Source organism: Manacus candei, unplaced genomic scaffold (assembly GCF_025592945.1).
Source record: "Manacus candei isolate 608988 ecotype Guabito, Panama unplaced genomic scaffold, ASM2559294v1 h1tg000028l, whole genome shotgun sequence".
Lineage (NCBI taxonomy): Eukaryota > Metazoa > Chordata > Aves > Passeriformes > Pipridae > Manacus > Manacus candei.
This window is the reverse complement of record NW_026138076.1, coordinates 25,456,084-25,473,639: the sequence shown is the minus strand read 5'-3', so window position 1 is coordinate 25,473,639 and position 17,556 is coordinate 25,456,084. Positions and strand designations below refer to the sequence as shown.

The 17,556-nt window shown below is 35.4% G+C and overlaps 1 protein-coding gene across 5 annotated transcripts in view; it reads left to right on the top strand.

Moving 5' to 3' along the window:
• The window catches only part of GRIA2 (glutamate ionotropic receptor AMPA type subunit 2), a 95,838-nt gene that overhangs the window by 18,570 nt on the left and 59,712 nt on the right, over positions 1–17,556 (top strand). The window lies entirely within an intron of this gene.

Here is a 17,556-nt window from a genome sequence, read left to right as displayed (position 1 = left end):
GAGAAAAATACATTGCTATTTTAAGAGCACTCTTCTGTTGTTTCCTTTGCTGTGTTTTACCTCATGTAGCATTAACAGAAGTGAAATGTTTGATATAAGAAATTGATTGTTTTCTGGGTCTAATTTAGTCCTAAATGTGAACACAAGTGATTGCGTTATTCTGGAGTTCTGTTTTAGGTGTCACAGTGGTGTGTAATTCTAGTCTGGGATTTGATATTTCCCCTCAAGAGGAAGCATAAATTGGAGTGAAGAGTGGCTTTTTGCTACTAAGGTACAGTTTGAGGGCTTTCTAGTATCAACCAGTCCTTCATCTATAATAGCATTTGGTAGTTTTCAAGGCTTTGCAATTCTTTGAAGACAGACCCTTTTCTCAAACTGTAGGCAAGTGTTCCACCAGGCTTTATGAACTGATTTTTGAAATGGACTTATCTTTAAACCTCAGTGATTTGGGGAGAGTTGGTTTTTTTTGTCTTTTTGTGTGTTTGGTTTTTTGGGATTTTTTTTCATTAAATTTTTCCTTTTAAATTATTTACTGAAAGATTAAGTTCACATCATACTCAAGTTCAGTGAAGTATATATACTCTGAAATAAAATGTATGATTTAAATATTAATCCTTAGGGAAGACAATGGAAAGGGAAATGCCTCTGCCAGTCAATTTGCAGCACAGCATGAAACAGTCAATTACAAAGGTGAAGATCCTGACTCTGAATGCATGCCATTATCAATCAGATATAAATTGTGTATAATCATCTCATATAAATCCCACCATTACAACTCACACCATTATAAGTCAGTGTACATAAGACTTGCAATCTGATTGTGAATCAGTGCTTTTTCTCAAGTCCTGGTATTCGTTTCAGATTGTTTAAATTTCCTCAAGGGAAATACACTAGTGACAAGGGGAGTGTGATAGGCAGTTAAGAGTACATGGAATATTGTATTTAGGCTGGTGTGCATCTCTCAGTAGTTTTGAGGGATTTGAACTGCATAACCTTTTTATCGGTTACTTTTTGCATCAGATGCTATAATATATGATACTGCTAATTTGAGATTACTTGGTTTAGTGTTTCAAAACCTGTGTGCAGCTATTAAGAGTGCTGTATGTTTGGTAACTGTTGAGATAGAGCTCTTCAGCAACTATAACTAAGAACTAGTTTGTACTGCAGAGCATCATCTGCATTTATTTGCATTACCTTTGTGTCTGTATGTCTCTGAATGTATTACAGACTTTTTATATTAAACATTGCACAGCTTTATAGTAAGTGCCAATTCTTGGCCCCAGAAGCTCGGAACTGAAGTATACAAGAGAGATAGAAGAACTTTCGCTCTTTCCATATGCGATGCAAAAGGGGTAGAGGGAGACTGAATTATTTACTCAAGGTCATAATGATGTCTACAGCAGAGCTGGAAATGAGTCTAGATTTCCTAAGGGCTAGTGAGAAAGGAAGAGTTCTGTTTGACAGAAAAATTCATTGCTTTGACATCAGTTTCCCTTCTAATGAGTGAGGGAAAGCAATCAATCAGGATTTTTTTATGGGTAAGGAAAAAAGACAGAGAAGGTTGAAAATTGGGAGAAACCTAGGAAAATAGAATAGGCAGGAAGAAAGGGGAGAGAGAAATATATCAGACCATTTCTGTAAAAGGGGGCAAAGTCAAAGTCACTTCCTCCTTTGCATGATTCAGGTCCTTGAACTGATGTATTGTTTAAAGTAAGTGACAATTAGAGAACACTTCTATGTTTTCTCTGTGTTTGTGACCCAGAATGCTATTTTGGATTTTAGACATTGTTTTTGTAGGGGATGAGAGGGAATAAGGAAATGGGGAAAAGATTGATTTTGACAAAAAGTTTCAATTGACAGAAAACATATGCCTTCCCCAAACATTTATGACTACCCCCATTCTTAAATCCATGCTAGAATCTTGTCATCTTAGTTCTGTTCATTACTGCGTTACACTGCTTTCATCCAAGAATCATTATATTCCAGAAGGTGCATAGGTGCAGAATATCAAATTAACTCTTATATGTCCTTTCTATTGTAGAAGTGTCTCACTGAGGTGCACAAAAAAATTGAGAAACATGTTTCTTTTCTGGCATGTATGTTTTAGAGCAGGTGTGAATTTATATATATATAAAGAATATTTATAAACTCCATTCAATACTAAGTTTCCAGGTGGTGACATTAAAACAACTTACATTTTAATGGTAAGAGTCACTGTCTATTTTATGATGAATGGGAATAGTTCTTTATAAACCTTCCCATGTTGACATCAGTAACTTTCATATTTTCCTGGTTGTACTAGTGGCTGTACATCAGTTATGAATAGGAAGGAATTGATCTCTAGGGGCTGCTGCAAGTAACCAGATAAGTTCCATTTCTCATTGTCTAAGAAGAACTCAGATTATTGTTGATGTTTTCATAGTCTTCTTCCGTAGACCTCTTACTAGGTTAGCATTAGTCTTTGATTGATTCAGTAAATTTTATGATACTAACCTTGACTAATGAATGTCAAGGAGAAAGTTGCAGAGCTTAGCTGTTCCTCTGTCAGCAACTTCTCTGTAGTAGAAGATTTACATTGTCAAGTTTGTTATTTCAGTTGCCAGATTATGCTCACTCCAAAAAAGGATGAGAAGAACAGTTCTCTAAATGGTGCATTAAGTTTTCCTGCTATTTTTGCTATTTTGCTGCTATTTTGTGTTACTGGTGTTTATTACAGAGAGTTTGATTAAATTACATGCATCTCTTCTTGGGGGAAACAGAATATTCTTCGGTCAATAGCATGTAGGCTTTTATCAAACCAGAAACTTAAAATACAGTAACTGTTAGATGGTGAGCAGAAGCAAAGCTAAAATGCATCTTCATCCATGAGTGTGAGTATGCTGTTTTGCAATGATATACATATTGAAAATGGTGAGAACTAGGCTTTCTCCCCAGAGTTCTTAGCCTCTTTTTTTTTTTCTCATTGGGGTTTGTGGATTGGGACTATTATTCCTTTTGTCCTTGTCTGACTGACTAAGTCGTTATTTTCTTTTTGTTTTTACTATGTCCCTGAAGGTCAGAAATCAAATAATTTATCTGAGGCACTTGGGTGAAAAATTTACATATTAACCCACCAATTTCAATTAGATTAATACAGGTGATATTTACTTGATGAAAAATAATAGAAATTTAAAAAACCATTAAGTAATGTATAAATAGAACTGAATTTATAACATTGACTTTCAAATATTTTTATAGATTTAATTTATTTGTAAATAGAAAGCACTGATTAAACAAGAAAAGTACATTGTTTAGAGAGGTCTCTTAGTCTTGTCCAAATGTACCAGTTATTCTCCTTTCAGTATTTGAATAAAATTCTCAGAAAGCAGAAATTCTGTTTCCCTTGCCATTGAAGAGATGGAACTGTTAAAAATGTTTAAAACATTTATTTTTGCAACATCTCATATCATTGTGATTTCTTCAGATGTGATGGTGATGTGAAGGATAGTAGGTTCCTGTGTGTAGAAAGACAGAGGACAATAAATACTTTGCAATCTACAAAGAAATGAGGAGCTAAGATGGGAGAAAATGAATTCAGACCGTCTTTTCTGTTAATTTAAGTTCTGTTTTTACACTCAACAAACCAAATGTTAAATGTCCACCAATAATAATTCTGCTTTGGGGAAATTAATTTTTACTTCCTTGTTTTTAGAAAGAAGCTTTAGAAAAAAGTTTCACAAGGATCAGAGCAGGTTATAAAATAAGAAGAGCATCATGAAAAAGACCAGTCCTATCCTCTTAGTATTACTATTTGTAATTGGACTTGAATTAAATGTGTCAAATCTGTGTTTCTGGGTATCACATCAATAATCGAGTCTTCAGTTGCTAAACTTCTCTCATAAAGCTAGGAATATATTCCAAATAATCTTGACCCAAGGGTCACAGTTCATCTTGAGATATTGACATGTGAAAAAGGAGCAGAATGTACATCTGTTAAATTACTTTAATCATCTATCTAAATCAGCAGTCACTGATTTCCTCTGGGTTTAAACAGATAGTTGCCCATATCCTTCTGAATATTTGGGCAGATTTTCCTTTGGATTCTTTTAATCTTCGCCCCATTAGTTCAGCCTCTGCTTTCAGTCCTTTTCTTACATCAATAGCCTGGAAATGTGTTGTTTTTATTTATCACATCATTGTTCTTGTCAAAGGGTTGTTTGCCTGAAGTCTCAGTTATTCTGATTTTCTGCTAGTTTATTTTCAGACGCCAGCAGATATTTTGTAATAGCAAGTACATATCTCTATAGATTCCTTCTCTTTTTATTTGGTCTGTCTAGAAAATTGAATGACTGAACACCTCAGACTGAACATCTGGAGTTTCTCTCCAGAATATATTTCACTTTAAGGTCATGTATTTTTATCTCTTAAGATCATCTGCCTAAAATCTTGGCACTGAAGAGACTAGCGGTTTGCCAGGAAGATGATCAGTAGAAATGTTGCAGTGCTGCCATGTGCATGCTAATGAAATGTCAAACAGTGAAGCAATAGATATTTCTGGGTTTTAGTATAATGTTGCCTCACTGGTGTTAGTTTTCTCAGTGTATAAGTGGCATTTCTATCTCTAAGTATGCTGCCCCAAGTCCTTTTAGCATTTGATGCTATTTCCTTACTGTCATTGTAGTACTTTACTTTGGATTAAAGGATGATAAAATATTTTGAAAATCCCTGATAGAAAACACCATTCAGGAATAATCACTCTCCTTTTCCTTTTGCCTAGTTTGTAGTTTTCATAGACTCCATTGCAAATTTCTGTTGATGTAAATAAAAATCCTGATGGAGAGTTTAGTATTACTTATACCACTTTTCAGGACTGATTCTTCTAACCTCTTTCCTCTTTCACACTCCTTGTATGTGACCTAATGGCCTCTTTTTGTGATCTGCATTTTGCTGTGATTTGGTAAAAACTGGCACACACTGCTGACTCAGAACTTCTGAGTTGGGATTTAAAGGACTTTGATGAGTGTCTTTCTGAGACTGCCATGCACTAGATTATAATTCCCAATGACTTCACCTTCTGTAGATCCTTTAAGTATTTAATACTATTTTTCTTGGAATGGAGACAATATACCAGAAAGTACCAAATTCACTGCAAACCCTGTCTTCCCAAAGGACCATTAAAAAAGATTGCTTTTCTCTTCTGACTGACCTACCAGTGTTTGGATCAAGCATTTAGTACCTTAAGTGAACTAGTTAGAAGAGATCTGATCACAGACAATATTTCACGCTTTCCTGAAATACTTGCTCTCTTGGACCCTAATTCTATTCACAGTACCTGTAGGATTTCTTTTTTCCACTGAAACCACTCAGTTAAACTACTCAACAGTCTTATAAAAGACTACTCTAGTCTTATAAAATGAGACTGAAATGTTCATCACGAGGATGATTTCCCACTGTTGGTTACATAGTTAATTATAATAATGGTGGTTCACTGCCGCAGTTACATTTGTAATTGAATTATTTTTCCAATGATAAATATTCTAGGCCTTTGAACACAAAAGGAAGTCTTTCTATAATTTCTTCTGTTGCAAGAATCACTCCTAGGAGTACTTGTGTTAATTTTAATGATTTTTAAGGTATTAGACCTGTTGCTGATTTTACTGCTGCTTAAAAAATCTAAAAAAGCATTTTACAGTTCTTTACCCCCTCTCTGATGTTGGTGCCCTAGTTAATCTGCCAGTGTGGCTCATCTAGGTGATGCTGTCACGAAGCAGACTTGTCTTTTCCTGTATTGTAAAGCAAAGATCCTACTTCCTTTTGTTTGGTATCATTATCTAATAGTGCAAGTTCCGCACAACTTCAGATAATTACAGATGCCAGTTCCCAAGGAGCTTAACCACTCAAGGGACAAAGAATTGTAGGGCTGGGCGACTTCAGGTGCTGAAACTGAAAGTGGTTGAGGTCATGCCATATTAAAGTGAGACAAAAAATCAGTTTATGTAGGACTTTCAGTTGAACACCTCTGAGAATAGCAGCTTGTCAGCAAAGACATAGCATTCTTTCTAGCTGTAGTACAGAAAGAGAAAAAGGACACCTTCAATGGTTAAGCTCTTTGGCATGAGAAAACAGCAAGGAATGTACAACAAAGTCCTTTAGCTGAATAAATTACACTTTTCCAGTGATGATTTTGTGGTTGTTTTTTTCTTGGTTTTACCTTTGCCTTATACAGAAAATATTTTTTTTTCTTTTTTTTAATTATTATTTTTCTTTCTTTTTTCATCTACCTCCTACTTTCCATTTGCAATTAACAATTTTGCCTTTCTTTTCTGGCTTCTTTTTTTACTTACAGAAAGTTGTATGAGGTCGGTCACTCTTGTCATAAAGATCCTCATACTGTGGGGATGAGATAAATGTAAGGTACATCTAATGGTATAGAAAAAAACTCCAAACATAAGAGGTTTGTACAGTCTGCTGTGAGAACATTAGGGCACAAGTTGTCTTTGATCTATGCTGTGCTGTATTGATTTAACTTTTAGTCCACTAATTAATAACTGTTTGACCTTTAGTACATAATCTTTGAAATCAGGTTTGATATTTCAGCTGATATTTTTTATATTTATAGTGAGATCTTAGTTTCTTAAAGAATATTCCGGAGTAAGAGTGTCCACAGGAGAGTTATGCTGTCATAATCAAATATGTCATTAATTCTAGTACAGTTTATGCTCGTAATAACTCTAGAAATAAAAATTTTTAGATAATTTTTTTCTTTTAAATGTAACCATTATTTTAAGGTATTTAAGGGGATTTTTTTCTCTCACAAGATGCCTCTCTCTGAAACGCTACTGAGGATTTAAACATCAAAACCCACCCGCTAAAGTGAGTCGCTGATTCTGTGCAGTAACTGTGGCTTAGCATCCATTAATGATAACATGTGGGTTAAAAGGCTTTCTTTCCTTCTGCAGTGATGGAACTTCTGAGACTGTCTACACAGTCATACTCAACGAAAGTTAGGATGGCTTAGCAAAGGTCATAATATGTATTTTAAAACCTCCCGTCAAGGTGAATTAAACCCCCTTCCTTTCTGTATGCTGAGTCCAAAGAGAATTCAATGTAGTTTTTGTCTTTTACATTTGCCATTTACAGGTGTTATTGCTTAGCTCCTGTAAGCAATGTGGATGTGAGACTCCTTCATGATTGTGAAAGTCGTGTAGTAGGTCAAAGACATGGTCCTCCTCTAGAAGGAGAGTGACTTTGATGAGAAGATTTTTGCAGTCTTAGCCATCTCCACTGCTTGTGATTTTTGTATAAAACTGATAGGAAGTTTTTTGAATCCAGTCAAAAGGTTGGCAATATGGACAACTTGCTGCAGTGCTACCATGATGATAACAGAAAGCACTGAAAAAATTAAAAAGGGCAAACAAAGAAGCTGAAAGTAAAAGAAAATTAAGCAATACACCATTCTTTGAATAGGTCATTCTCTAAGTCATCAATGCAGTTTTGCAGCCTGAGTTGGTATGCCCCAAAAGGAATCTGAGACAGAGTAAGCTTTTCAATGGAGTAGGTGTGATAAAAACAGACCAAGTTGCATTTTTACGTAAAAGATAAGTAATATTTGAGATATCATTTGCCTGAGGTCTTTAGCCACATGCTTGCTCAAAATTTTACTTTCATGATTGTCATTTGAATTTGACAAGGAAAGCTGTGAATAGTTACATTTTTATAAAAATAGTCGTTTATCTCCCATATTTGTGTGAAGCAGGTTAAACCTTTTACTATCAAGAGTGTTGCTTAATCTTTTATGTTGTATCCCTGTTCCATGTTGTGCTTGGGGGTTATTAATCTATTTCAACATTGATATGTGGAATGAAATAATTTTTTTCTTTGAAAGTTCATGTAATTGGGCCTACTTAGAGAAAATAATTCATTAATTTGAAGTCCCTAACTAGCATATTTTACACACATTCTAACCTTCTAAACTAGTAACAAAAGCACTCCAAAATATTTTATATTTTAAAGCACAAAAAATGCTTACCTTCTTTGAAATAAACAATTATGTAATGAACGATACCTCTGCAGTATTTTAATGTACACCATATTTAGCCATGTATTTCAAAACAAATAGAAACTAACCCCTTTACTTTGAAAATATTTTTAAATTTTCTTTTGAATATACAAAACATATATCTATCTTATGCATTGCATGAAGATTTAATAGTCGTGAAAACAAACCTGATTTTTATATGAGGATAGCACAATTTTCCACAGTTGTTCTTGACACAATTTTCTATTTCCATAACTTTTAAGATACTGTAAAGTACTGACTTCAAGTATCAAGATACTGTATTAAGCAGAAAAGGAGGAGAGGTTGTGCCTTGTTTCTGACTTCCAGCAGCCTTTGGTTTTCCTTTTTTTTAGTTCCTCTTCTTCTTTTTCACATCATGTGTGATTTATATTTATATTTGCAATCAGTTTACTAAATGATATGGGTTTTTGTCTGTAATTCTTGTAATTTTTTTTTAAATCCCGTAAATATGCATCTTTTTGTGATTTGCCAGCTACATATAAAATCTTCAGACTGCTATAAAAATTCTCTTATTTGATTTGCATTTTTATCACCATTCAAATTAAACAGGAATAGTTCCTATATTCTCTTGTGTGGTATTGGATTCAGTTCAACAATATGGGCTAACGGTGCAAAAAAGTTCACTGAAGGAAAGGTTCTGCATATAAATTGATCAAGACATATGGTTAAAGTGTCTTGTAAAGGTTCAAAATTTTTCTACCATTCGAGCAGTCTGTGTCCGTAGGAAGAGTTGATGAGGTATTTGACAGAAGACAGCAGCAAAATGTACATTGTCTCCTCTTATTTATCAGTATCTAAACAAATTTATTCTTGCAATTACATAAAATATCTTAGCAAACCCAAAGACTATAAAAATGCAACTTAGTTCTGGATTTGTTAAAAACAAATTATCTATGGACAGAATTGCTGTGCCTGATACTGTGAACTCGTAGCTGTATAGAATCATTAGTTTCAAAGAGCTGACAGTAGAGCCACATTTTCAGTGCGATTTATTTGTGCATCTTCAAGGTAGGGAGTTATGTGGGGACTCGAGCCATGAGGGCTGAGGGTGTCATGGGCATGGAGCCCCATCCTGTAGGTCTTTGACTGCAGTGGGAAATGGAGGCATGATGGATTACTCCAACAATTTCTTCGGTAGAAAGGTTTTCCATCACTGTGAAGAATGCTTTTTCCTGAGCAGAGCCATTCTGTATGTTACAATGGTAGCTTCAATTAAGCAACTGCTATTTGCACAATGGTGAGTGAGCTTGAATTATTAAGCTTCTCATGTTTGATCTGTTTCCTGTTTCAGTAAATAGCAAAACTTTCAATGACTCCAATGAGAACAAAATGAAGATGTTACTGTATATTATATGTTTGCATAATAAAAGGGTAGTTCTCTGAATATTTTTCAATGGTAATTTCAGGTACTGGAGCAGCAGGTCTGCTTAGGGCGTTCTGAAATTGACTTCAGCTGTTTTCTGTGTTTCTTGAGAGGGTGAACTGAGGCACTTGTAGTTTTCAGGGCTAGACATTTCACAGTATCCCCAAAAAAATACTCAGTGAAAAGGTGAAAGAGCTAGGTGGAGGGGGAGAAATCCCATTACTGGTTTATTTAATAGATTCAGCCATTTTTAGTGTGATTTAATATAGAGAACAGCAAAAAAGTCTTTATATGTCTCGGCCTTTTCTGATTTATAAGGTATTAAAGGGTACCTGTATACTGTAACAAATCAGCAGTGTTTGAATGCAAAAGCCTTTCTGCTGATTGTGATCCTTTAGGGGGGATGAAGCCTGTTAAGCCCTGAGGACTTCTTGAAGCAGATTCCTTCTGGTCAGGTGGAAAGTAAGGGAGAAAGACTACATTGATGGCGAGGATCACAGGCAGAGCAATTCTGAAATAAAAACCTTAGAAGAGCCAAGACTGGGGAGAACCAGTGTGCTGAAATTTGCAGGTTTACCTTACTGACAGTGAGCCAGAATAAATGAGATTTTGATTCCATGCTGATGACTTTATTTACGAGGAAGTTGGGGAACCCATTTGCTGTTGGTCATTCACTATATTTTTTTCTTTTAAATGCATCATCCTCATCCTTGTTCTGTAGTTTATATAACTGTCAATAAGCTTTAGATTATACTTTGTTCTCCAAAGGGAAATGTTTTTAAACAGTATTCAATATAATCAAGTATTTTGTCACATGCAGGTATTATGCACAATTTCTGTTTCTTTCCTGTAATAAACCCTTAAGTAAATTTATACAACAGAACTGACATTGAATATGTGATTAGAATAGCTGAGTTCAACTTTGTCGCATGGGTCCTGAGTCTAAGTGAAAGAATACACACCTGTGATTTTTTGGTGGCTTGCCACCTAGGATGAGCCATATGGTTAAATAAGTGTTATGGAACAAAGTGGCATGCTACAGCTGAGATCTAGGTTTGCCCTTCACTTCATTGCTTTGCATGCCATATGCTACAAAATGCTGTATTTTGTTGCATTACGATGCAGATCAGGTGTATTTATAGAAGCTATTTCAAAAGCTTGATGCTGTATGCATTAGAATGCTCTATGTGCAAAACCTGAATACTCTGGGCAAACAGTGTGAGGTACTAGATTACCCTGAACAGTTATTGTATTAAGGGCAGTTAAACCCAGTATGACTTAGAGAGATAAGTAACATTTTTAATAATCATCCTTTAGTGTAATCTAAATGTTTTTTCTTGATTTAACTATGGAAAAATACCAAATCAAGCAAGCATTCAGCCCCCCAACCATAGTATCCAAAATTTGAAATAGCTACTGAATTTCGGGTAGGGGAGACACTAAAAAGCATATTCTTCCTTTCACTATTAGGATATAGCAAGAAGTCTTAGCTGTTTCACTTGAACTTCAGCAATTGATCAAGCTTGTTGTTTTCTTAGCTATGAAATTTGTGGTCTGATTTTCTAAAAGTAATGGAGAGTGTTAGTAGAGTTGTCACATAGTAATTTTTTCAACTGTAGGAACTCAGTTATGTTGTGTAACTCTGAAGTCTAATTATTCAAGACTGGACTACTCTCCCTGCAGTGCACAGCAACCACTCCGTCTAGCTTGTGCTAGAAATTTTAAGTAGCCACTTGTAAGTATAACAAATCAGTCTACAAGATCTACAGCATGATTTACTGTATTTTGCCAGTGCTTGTTTTTGCTTCATGAAACAGACACCCAAATCATGACAGTTGTTTGAAAGTCATGAGTTTTTAAAAGTAGCGGGAGAGAAGAGAGTTAATATTTCTTTGGGAAGTGACACATTTAGCATTTTTTCAATGAATTAGGATTTAAAACACCAAGACAGACACTAATGATAGGACTGTGCAAAATGTCAACATGCATACACAGTTTTTACTTTTTGGGGGGCATCTGGTGTAACCTGAACACATGTGACTGTGAAAAATTAATTACCTGTTAAGGAAAGGAAGTTAAAGAAGACTTGAAGCTTAATACTTCAGTTCTTGGTGTAAACTCCTTTTCAGCAAGTTGTCAGTAAAAACCTGGAATACTCAATGGACACTAAATTTATGCAACCCAACGTAACCAGTTCTACTGCTATGCCATCATATCAGATTTTATTTCTGTTCAAATGGAAATATGCTTTTCATACCTACTGGGAATACATGGGTATCTCCACCTGAAGGGCTCAGTTTGGATTAAGAATAGATTATTTGAAGGAAGCTTCCTAATCAACCCCGACTCTGCTGCTTGGTTCTTGTTCTGGAGTGGTCTAGGTGCACAGGGAACACGTTCTTTTTCAATTAACTGAACTAGAGGATGTGTTTCTGGAGTTCTACCAATGTAATCAAACTGCTAGTGTGCATTTAGTCCACATGGATGACCTAAAGTCAGCCCTGGGTAAAACCCCTGAAATCAATATTCGGTATTCAATACCAACTTTCCTTTCTGCAGATATGCTCTGAGGGCAGTGTACTGCTTTCTACTATACTCATAGTTAAAGGACCAGTATGAGCAAACAGAGTGCAGTATGTGCTGTGAATAGATCTCCAAGTGGCTGGAGCACTCAGATTAGATCCTTAGTCTGGCCTTTTGATGTGCAGTGCAGATGGTAATTTTTTTTTTAATGTCAGTAATCTATTTCTAGGGGGCTTATCTCAGGCTCCTTAAAGTTGATATGTCTCCCTGAACCAGCATTTTTGGGAAGGACCCTATACTAAATACTTTTTTCTAATATTTAATACAAAGGAGAAGCAGATTTTAATTTCTATGATGTTAAAATGCCTGGAAAAGACCATTATTATGACTAAACTTGTACCTAGAAGCTCTTAATAAACAGAGTCAATTTGAGGTGACTATTTGCAAGGGAAATTGAAAAGCTTTATTTGCTTTACTAAAACAAATTTACTAAATAGTGTTGATAAATATTTTAATAATTGTTTATCTCAGGTAAATTGTGGTAAAGTTTTAAAGCATAAAAACACCTGGTGAAAATCTCATTTTCCAAAAATGAGTTACTGATCTTATATGCATATAAGTCGGTTTCCTGACATTGAGATCTACTTTACTCAGCTAAAGGAAGAGTTATGGTTTGAAATTGTAAGGCCATAGAATGTCTTTGTGTGTGTGTGTGTGTGTGTGTGTGTGTGTGTGTGTGTGTGTGTTTGTGTGTGTGTGTTGGTTTGGGCTCATCACTGAAATAGCAGTTTAGGGTAAGTGAATGCATATTTTTATAAAGCCCAATCTAGTAATCCTGTAAGTCTCAAATATATATAATACATACATAAACATACATAACAGGAGGTTTGCAATAGAGAGCTTAAAAGCCCAGAAACTTGACTCTGACACCATTGTAGTGCTGAGTGGAACTGTGTTTTCCTGCTGCTTTAGACATTGTACAGGTTTCCTCTGTAAATGATTTTATTTTTAATTTGATGTAGTGTATGTGCATGTCTATACATAGCATGCAGTACAATGTAGGCACTCAAATTAGCTCAGGTGGTTTAGGCAGAACAGGCAAAACATAGAGATTAAACAGCGTAAAACTTCATGTAAACTAATTAGCCCCCCTCCTGTGAGATCCAAACACAGGAGGATAAAATCTGGAAGTATAATTTCAGTCCCAGTGAAGCATATACTGTAATGTTTTCCACTTTGAAGGATGAATCACTGCCTCGTTAAAGTAACTGTAATGATGTGCTATATCACATCTTTGCAAGTTTTGTTAACATGTTTATTCTGCCAACCGTAAACTGAGTTTTCCTAAATAAAAGCAAACCAGTTTGAAACTTTTAATGTGTCTTGAAATGCATCAGGTTGTTGAAGATTAAAGCAACTGACAAAGGACAAAATTTCTTCCTATGCTTGCAGTACGAGCTCATTTTACTTTATCATTTTAAGCTCTCCATGCTGTTTTATTTTTGAGTAAGTTCTTCTCTTAATTAAATAAGTCATATAATCAGGACAAATAGCTGTTCAGTAGAGGTCCTAATTAAGAGCATTTTACTGCTTTTTGGTTTGTATTACTAATTATGTTTATTGAATGGTATTTGAATACCTCCCAAGTAAATGATCTTTCTCTTATTTCTGCAGTCATTGAAAAAATAAGGCATGCAGATAGGAAGGTGTGTGATGTGAGTATTGGACCATTTGTAAATACAAACAAAGCCTGTCAATTAGGTTAGCAGCTGAGTATCGCAATGAATGTCATAAATCCACAATATGTTACTGGAAATTAGACTATGTCTGGATGTACTGCTGAAATGTCACCAAAAAAATCACATTAAGTATAGGCCATCGTTTGCTGTGGGTCAGAGGTTTAGGCCAGAAGAATGCTGGGTGGAAGTTATACAAGTGGAAGAGACTCATCATTTTTCCTATGAGGAGTAGAAGCTGTTAGACCCAAGACAGTATAGGAAATTGAGGTGTCTTGTCTTTATTATTGTTACATTTATTAATGACTGTGAGATATTCCTCTCTGCAGAGTTATATTTATGCCAAAATTTTTTCGTTAAATAACTTATTTGAAAATCAGGTTCAGCCATCTGGAGGGAGGAAGACCTTAGGCTAGGTATGGTAGGTAATAGTACAGCTGTGTGCTGCAATGCTAGCTGTGCTGAAGTGACAAGGTGTAGGCTGGACTGTGCGGGTTGAATGGAGTTGACTCCCAGTTGCATCATTTCAGAGAGAGATATGTAAGCAATAAATGTCTAGGCCTAAAAATCTGACTTTCTCAGAATAATATGTATAACAGGTCACCAATGACCAGTTGGAAAATCACAGTTTGTTTCTTTAAAAATGGAGTATGAAGCCTTCTGAGAGTAACAGATCACTTTCATATTTCCTGCCTTGTGAAATCTTTATTCCTTACAGCAGTTTCCTTAAAATTTATTCCAATTCTTTTTTTATTCTTACAAGTCAACCTCAGAGTCTTTTCTGCTAACTATCCCCATCCTTCTAACAGACAAGGATGCTTTTTTCGGTGGTGAAACTGTTTCCTTTTAGATGGTGTTAGAAAATCTGTTCAGGAGTGGTTGTTGGTCCTTTTAGCGCTATTAAAGAAAAATAGGTTTACTAAATTGAACCCAATCTGGAAGTGTTTTAACAAAAAGTAGTTGTACCTACGAAGTTAATTTTATTTCTTTCTGAATCCTTTTACAAGTTTTTAAGTAGACAGTTTTACACAATGACATTTTCTTGGGAACTGCAGATTAATTTAAGGAAATGTAGAAACGGGTTCTTTCCAGCAATGCTGATTAAGGGGAAGAAGAGATGATCAGCTTTCTGTTGGATATAACATTTCTGGTTTGAAAAGTTTATGAAAATGGTTGTGCTAAAAATGGAGAATTACATTTTTAGTTGGGATAAATTATATTGGCTCTGTTAAATTCAGTAGAGTGATGCTGATTGCACAAACTAAGCCTGACCCTGAAAGAGATGACTTCTCCATGTCTTGCAGTGTGGCTCCAAAAAGTCAGTAACCTCTTCTTATATTTGTTTATTTGCTTCTACATTGAGGAGATAATACTTTGTCAGACACTCAAGATTTCGTGTTAGTGAAAGGTCATAATTGTTGGGAAAAGTAGAAACACGGTCAGAAAGCCAGCCAGGCAGATTTGCAAGGAGAGTTCTTAGATTTGAAGGAAATTGATGAGCTAAAGTTAATGTTATCAAATAGAAATAGTATGGGTTTTATTTGGAATGGTGGGAGGAGAGAAAGAAGTGAGGCAAGAGAGAGAAGCTTCCTGAAGAATGTCTGGATTTTGGAGACAACAGTTTTTTGGAGGCAAGATAAAGTTATATTTCTTACCAGGCACCATCTTTGGGGTTCAGGAAGCATTATATCTCCTTCATCTGGAGGAAATGGAAATTTAGACAAATACGCTAGGATCCTAAAAGTTCTGGGAAGAACTGTGTAAGAATTTTGTGGAATATGGACCTTTTGGATTTTTTAATGAGAAGACTTGCATTGTGTTTTAATTTTGTTACAGGAGTCTTCTTTGATCTGTAAAAACGTAATTGTTTTGACATAATTTTTTCAGTGGTGTTTGCAATGATTTCTTCTGCATCCTGGTGATTGTCCAAGCAGTGAAAAAGATTTTCAAATGCTTTACAGTACACAGTCAAATGTGTACTGTGTAGTTGAATGCAACTGTCATTGAAACAGATTGTTTTTCTGACCTGTTGTTTCATTGTGAACATGATGTTTATTTACCACCTTCATTATTGCAGCATTAGCATATAGAGAAGCTGTGCCATATCATCATGTACTTTCCTAACAGATGGCTACTAACTTCTTGAAGGCTTTTTTGGGCTTGCTTAAAATATCCCATATTGGCACAAAGTTTCTTTCCTCAGTGTGAAGTATGATTGACTGGTTGAAATAGATTAATCTACCTCTCCTCTGATTTTTGAGCTTGTTTTGTACTGCAGCAAACCAGGTTTTGAGTCTAATTTTGCAAAATGATCAAAACTGCTTTTGCTAATAACATGGTGTGGAAAGTTCCATTCAGTTGCATAATCTCTGAGCAAACAGTTCAGGTTGTAGCAATAATTAAAGACTGCTAGAAAAGGTGAAAAAACCCCATTCTTTGTACCTGCTTCACCATAATTGTCCTCTACAGACATTCTGTCCCCAGAATTTAAATTTTTCCTTTTTTTTGTCTCTGAGGCTGTGAGACCTTCCCAGGTCATCTCTGTGCAAAACTGACCCCCCCCCCCCCTTCTGTTACAGGCCATTGGTTTGCAAACTCCCTGTGGTGTTTTGTACATTAATGCTGAATGTGCAGGTGAGGAGCTCATCACTGAAATATTCATGAGGTCCACATCCTTCTTTGTGTGTGAGCTCAATTCAATTCTTACCTTTCCCAGTGTGAGGTCTGTTTTTTTGGTTTGGTTTGGTTTGGTTTGTTTTCTATGAGATATATGTATGCCCAATCTGCAAAGAGGAAAATACACAGTTCAGATCATTCATCAGTATTGAATGGCTATAATTTTTGGCATGCAGGTTTTCTTAAATGCCTAAAATAAGATAAAACTCCACACTTATTGGTGCTGGAATTTGCTGAAAGAGGCAAAATGGAAGGTCTTTACTATGTAATTCAGTGTTTTGTTATCTAGAAGTGGAGCATATTTTTAGTTCTGATTGTCACTGATTTTTTTAATTGGCATAGATTACCTCTCAGCTTTGGTAAAGAATATTTTGAAATTTTAAAATGCCAGCCTGTATTTGGCTTCAGTGCCCATGTTCTACTGAATCCTACCATGAAGCTTTGGTTTACTGTCTTTCAGTTATGATGCTCTTCTTTGAGCCTTGTGGAACTGGTTTTTTTCCCAATTTCAGTTAGCCTACCATGGCCTTAGAAAAATTAATTTCATCTCAAGTTGCTCTGTTTAAATACATACTCCTTTGTGGTTCTAAATATCACTCTGGATGGACTTGTGTGATTCCTTACACCTTATTCACTCTTCCTAAAGTGAAGCTTACATCTATAGGGTAATAGTATAATTTGACTATGTAAAGCAGACCATGCAGACTATGTATACTATTAGCTCAAAATAAAATATTTAATCTAGGAATGTGTATACAATATGCTGTCTGCTGTGCTGCAATTTTCTTAATGGCTTTGGAATCTATCCATACTGGGTTTTATTTTTATAATGATTTTCTGATACAGTTTCAATCATATGTGAATTCTCTTGGCAGCTGTGGTTCCTGTTTATTTTTTACTACTTTTGTTTCATCTGTTGTTCATGGTTCCTTTCCACTGTTTGCCTGTTCATAATGTTGTCTTTCAGAAGCTGAAATTATCAGTTTGGCATTCAGTTTCCACATCTTGTTCCTGGCTACTTCTGACTCATCTATCAACTTTTCAAACCAATGAGTGTTTCCTTTGTGTTTTGGTCTCTTTTGGAGAGGCAGTGCTTGACTCTTTCTCTACACTTATGCCATAGTTTCTTTCTCTTAGAAGAAAGGGAATGATTATTCTATTGGGTGTGATTAAATAATTGCACTGAAGATTTATTTCCC